Genomic DNA, 6,000 nt, shown 5'->3' with positions numbered 1-6,000 from the left:
TATCTTGTGCTATCCGCCATTCTTCTGAAATTATTTTGTTATGGTCTTTATTTATTTCAGGTGTTAAATATACACATTGACACTATAGTAATAAAACTCTGTATGTTCGGGGGAATTTACAGCTGTTTAATTTGTCTCCGACAATCTGATGTTAAATCCTTAATTGCTTATTCTTCCGTATCTCATTTGTCATTTGTTATTTTAGCTACACTAACATCTGGTTACCACCTTAATACTAGATCAATTTTAATGATGGTTTCTCACGGGATTTGTTCTTCTGGGTTATTTTACTTGAGTTATGTATTTTATACGCGCACTTGAAGCCGCAGCTTCTTGTTGACTCGTAGAACAATTTCACTTTTCCCGTATTTATGTTTTTGGTGACTCGGTCTTAGATTCTTCAACATGGGACTCCCCCCGTCGGCTAATTTTTTTTCCGAAATATATTTCTTTATTGGCGTTTTAAGTTTAGATCGGTTGATGGTGGTCTTTCCGGAATTTTATTTTTTTTCTAATATTGCTATTGCATTTGCCATTACTATAGCACAACCCACGGAGAGAGTCTTTATATTTATATCTGGTTAGATTATAGCTTGCGAGAATATCTAATCAGAAGAGCTCACTTCATTCCCTTATTAGGAATGATTTATCTTTACTGTCATAGTTTAAAAAAACATTAGTTTGTGGAGCTAAAGGAGAGCATTTCTGACAGTATTGTTATACTTTGTATTAGGTTATATGTTATTAAGTATTAGAGCGGTGGCTATGTGTTGTTCATTTGTATTATTTACATTAGATGAGGTCTATTTATTAAAGATATCTCTATTGTATTTAGATTACCAAGTGTGTTCAGACTGATTGGGTATATCATTTATTTTTTTTAGTTCTCCTGATCTCTTCTCAAGTATTAATTTATTATTCTTATTATATTAGTGAGGAGGTTTTTATAGGTAGTTTTATACATATATTACTAGGATTTATCCTATATATGATCTAGTTAATTTTTTAATAGTACGTACTGATATTAATACTAGGTTGGGATGGGCTCGGTATTAATTCTTACCTTCTAATTATATTTTACAAAAATTATGCTTCCTCTTCTAGAGGAATAATCACAGTTCTAACAAACTGGATAGGAGATGTACTAATTTTATGATAGTTTTGGTTAATATTTTATTCAAAAAGTTGGGATTATACATTTTTGAGATACTTTTCGTCATCAACCATAGTTTTCTTTATTGTGTCTTCCTTTACCAAGAGAGCTCAGCTCCCTTTTTCTGCATGACTACCTGCAGCCATGGCAGCCCCTACACCCGTCTCCTCGTTGGTTCATTCCTCTACATTAGTAACCGCTGGGATCTATTTAATGATTCGTCTATCACCCTTGGTTGAGAGAGGGGGGTTTTTCCTGCTTAATGTTGCAGGAGCCGTGACTTCATTTTTCTCGGGACTGTATTCATATGGGGAGAATGATTTAAAACAAGTGCTTGAGGTATACACTCAAAGTCCAGTATTTGTTATGAGCTTTTAGTTAGGGTTGGGGCTGACACTATTTTGCTATTTCCACTTATTTGAGAGTAAAAATTTTAATCAAGGGAAGACTTATCATTACTGCCCAACGGGTCTATAAAGATTCCGTAGAGAATTGAAATTAAATAATCATTTGAGACACTGCAAGCTTCAAGGGTACCAGTCTGTAGAAACGGTTTCAGGGGACAATGATAGCTTGCTGTTCAAAATCTTTTAGAACTTACTGTTGTAGAGCAACAAGGTATCATTAATAATTGAGGTGGCTCTCATTGATGTGTCAGATCCGTCAAATTCGAATCATGTGAAAAAACATGAAGCAATTGCGATGTCTTTTGCGCATGCGCGGAGAGATTCAAGTAATACCAAGCAATTGGTAGATTTTAGTGAGACGTTGGGTGAAAAAGATTTGTGTTGGCACAGCTATGGTTGCTCTTATTAAAACAGCAAATGAGGTAATTTCACCGCTGCTTCATACACACTCTCCGATGAATCCATCACCAGAGGACGAGTTGGCAATCAAAAATCAAGACATTTATTGGGTTTGCAAGGAAAAAATTAATGAGGGGGATGGAAAAACCCGGGAAAATGATCATCTATACCAAGAGATTTCATCAAGGTGAAGTAATTTTCGGGGGGCTGGGCTAAAAATCGTGTAATTTAAATGTTAAACAACAATACTTTTTACTGGTTTACATGCACAATTCCAACTATGATTTGAAATTCATATTACCTGCATTGGCACGATTTCAGATAGGTGAAGTAGTAGATTGCGCATGGGTAGATGGTTCTTTTTCATATAACATCATACCAAAAGCATCTGAAAAGTTGCTAGTCTTAGAATTTAAATGGAAAACAATTGATAATGGTAAAGAGTACTTGAATAAAATCCGTTTCCTTGATTACTTTACTTTCTTCCCTAAATCTTGAAGTCAACGCATTCAAGTACAGAAAAGCAAAGATTTTAATAGTTTCCCCCTCCTTAAACACCACTTTCCAGATGAGAAACTGTATGATTTATTAACGTGTAAGGGCAAATACCCGTACGAGTACTACAGCTCTGCTTTGAAGCTAGGTGAGGAAAAATTACCACCAATCGCAGAGTCTTATGATTCATTTCGCGATCTTCAATGCACCACTGCCTATTGTGAATTTGCCAAGAGGGTTTGGGCAATGGGAGGGTGTAAAAATGGGTGAGACCATTGTAAAATATATCTGGCAGGTGATGTATTGACGTTGTTGGATATTGTCTGCAAAAGCACGGGAAAAATTAATGAAGCGTTTGGGTTATTATTTTTCCACTCCTCATTTGGTAGAGATTTCATTCTTAAAATCAGTGGAGCAGAAACAGGTCTGATCGCCGACGTGGATCAGCAACTGTTTGTAGAGAGATCCATGCGGGGAGGGTATTTCTTCCGTGGGGATCGTTTCCTTGAAACCGACCCGACTGAACAACACACCGGCGAAAAGTCAGATGCCGGTTTCTTTGATATGAATTCCCTTTATCCGTCGGCAATGTCTCACTTTTATTGGCCGTGTGGGAATTACCAATGGCTTGACAATCCTTCTGCTCCAGATTTCCCCAACAATCACACTATTGAGGAAAATTAACCACAATGTTGGTTTTTAGAAATTGTTGGTGAAATTCCTCTCGAACTTCATGACTCGGTAAAAGACTTTGTTTTCCCCTGCATTAATAGACCAGTGCATACGGACTCGCTGAGTCCTTACAATTTATCATTAGTAGAGAATAAAGGCATACATTGGAACCTTAAAAACAAAAGCTTATTACCGACCTGGAGCCGAAACGGAATATTGCTGTACACCATGTTCTTTTGCGGTGGATGCGTGACAACGGTTTCAATGTCACAAGGATTCATAGAGCCCTCCAATTCAATAAAAATCCTTATATGAAGACGTTTAGGGACACCTTTGCTAACAAACGCTCTCAAGCAAAAACAAAAGTCGAAAAGAGATCTTTAAACTCATTTTAAATTCGGCCTTTGGAAAGATGTGTGAAAGTGTGCACAATAAAGGTCGTTGTGACGTTGTGACCAACCCAAAAGAATATGCCCGAATCATTGCGGATCCAAACTTCACATCATTCACGATCATAGACTCCAATATGGTCCTCTTACATTGTAAAAAAAGAAATGTAGTTTTAAATAAAAACATTGCAGCTGGCAGTGCCATTTTAGAAATATAGAAAAAACTCAGGTTGGAGTTTTATTAGAAGGTAAGCAAGCGGCAGTGGCCGATGAAGGGACAAGTTCAAGTTGCTAATAGGGACACTGATTCCTTATCATTTTAAGTTAAAACAGATAATTTATTAGATGATTTGAAAATGGAGAGTACATTAGCTCTCGGATGGACTACACAAACTGGGATGAGTCTCGCTATCCGGAGCTGGTGAAGCGCCATGCCCCAAATCAATTATTAAAATTAAAATCAGAAACGGGAAGTGATGTGGTATCGCAAGGTGTATTTCCCGGTCCGAAGGTATATTGCGTGGAAGCGCACAGTGAGACCGCCAAAAAAGTCTGCAAAGAGGTGCCTGCATACTATGTAAAGGAAAATTTGAACATGAGTGTTTATAGGAACTTTAGAGAGCAAAATTTAGTTCCAAGAGCGAGTGTCATGGCCTTTCAATCTTTAAAATACAAAAACTATACAGTTCAAGTTGAAAAAAATATCATGTCCACCATATCGGACAAAATTTATGTACTTGAGGGTGGTGTGAGAGCACTACCACATGACCAATATGTGTAGATGTGGCACATAGTAATGCGTAGATTATAGAAAGTAACTCGGTCTGGAGAAAGCTCTATAGTTGTGAGAGGGGGGCCGTTTGTTGGGGGGAAGGGGGCCGTTTTTCCGTCAACAGCTCAACACTGCCTTTTTTATCTAGTCATTTTTCCATCACAAACTCGACACTGGCCTTTTTTATCTAGTCATTTTTCCGGCACAAACGCGGCATTGCCCTTTTTTTATCTAGTCATTCAAAATTATTAAATTTCATTGCGCAAAGCGGTAGTTTCCAAGTGTTTTTTTTTAAGTGTTTATCTTGTTGCTAACCTGCCCACACTCACTGCGGCTGCCGGCTCGGCCTCTGACCGCCACGGAGTCGGCTGCTATGGGGGCCTTCCGACCGCTGGCCTCTGCGAGTACCGGTCTGGTCGCTGTACCCACTCCCACTGACTATATGAATGTTAAAGTGTTTATTTAATGTCGTATAGACTTTTATGTTGTTGTATATACGTGAATTAAAGAAACCATGTATTCTATTTCCTTTGAATATTTATTCAACAAACTGAAGCTAGGATAGGTTAGTTGTATTTTGACACTGGAAGAGTATGCATCCATTTAAAACACCTTTCAGATCATTTCTTTGCGGACCGTCCATGTCTGGCAAAACGATCCTTTTAACGAAAATCATTCAAAACCGTGACACAATGTTTTTAGAGAACCCGAAATATATCTGTCATTACTATAGTATATGGCAAGAATCTCATGATAAAATAAAGAAGAATGATCCAACCATAAAGTTTATACAAGGATTTGACGTGTTTGCTAGTATTGCGCCAAACTCGTGGTTGATTATTGACGATTTAGCTGAATATATGAAGAATGGTCCAGGGAAATGTTTAAACGGTTTACTGTCCTGTACCATCACGAAAATTTTTTTGTAACTATTGTTCTACACAATCTTTTTCATCAGAGTAAATATATGGGAACACTTGCGTTGAATTGTATTTACTACATCATCTATAGAGTTTTTTGCGATTCAAGATCTCTTATAACTCTAAACAGACAAATTTATCCTGGTGAACAAAAATGTCTACTTTCCGCACACAATCAAGCAACTAATAAATCCTATGGATACATATTAATAGACTGAATCAAAACACACCCGAACAGTTGCGTGTAGTCACCGATATTTTTGATAATGAAATTACTGGATATCTACCTGTGAATAGTAAAAAGGTCATTAGTCGCAATCATGACATTGAAGAAGCTACATAAACATAGGCATTTATTTTCCATGCTAGCCAATCCCAAAACACGACTTAGCAAGGTGTTCACAAGGAATGTATTAATCTCCTGTCGGAACTTTGTTTAAATTTAGCAGAGGATAATGTTCAACTGTCAGATCGTGTTAAGCAACAGAAAAGGCAACATCGATCACTTGTACGTGCTCTAGCTTGCAAAAGGAAAGCAAACTGTAAAAGAGAACGTCTTGTTCAAGCGGGTGGTTATTTCTTTTCAGTGTTACTACCGATAATCGTCGGACTTGTAAACACTATTCCCTACAAATAGCTAAACCCTAATGATTGACACCAATGAACTTGCTCTTTCACCCAGAGAGCACTTTGAAGATAATCTTGATAAATTGATTAACAATGAAACAATTTCCGATGATGAAAAATTAATTTTGCTTCAAAATGCCCTTCGTCGTGTCAACAAACATAAAAC

This window comes from Artemia sp. Qi Xiang Cuo, chromosome 6 (assembly GCF_049724085.1).
Source record: "Artemia sp. Qi Xiang Cuo chromosome 6, ASM4972408v1, whole genome shotgun sequence".
In the NCBI taxonomy this organism is placed as follows: Eukaryota; Metazoa; Arthropoda; class Branchiopoda; order Anostraca; family Artemiidae; genus Artemia; species Artemia sp. Qi Xiang Cuo.
This window is presented reverse-complemented; position numbering follows the sequence as displayed.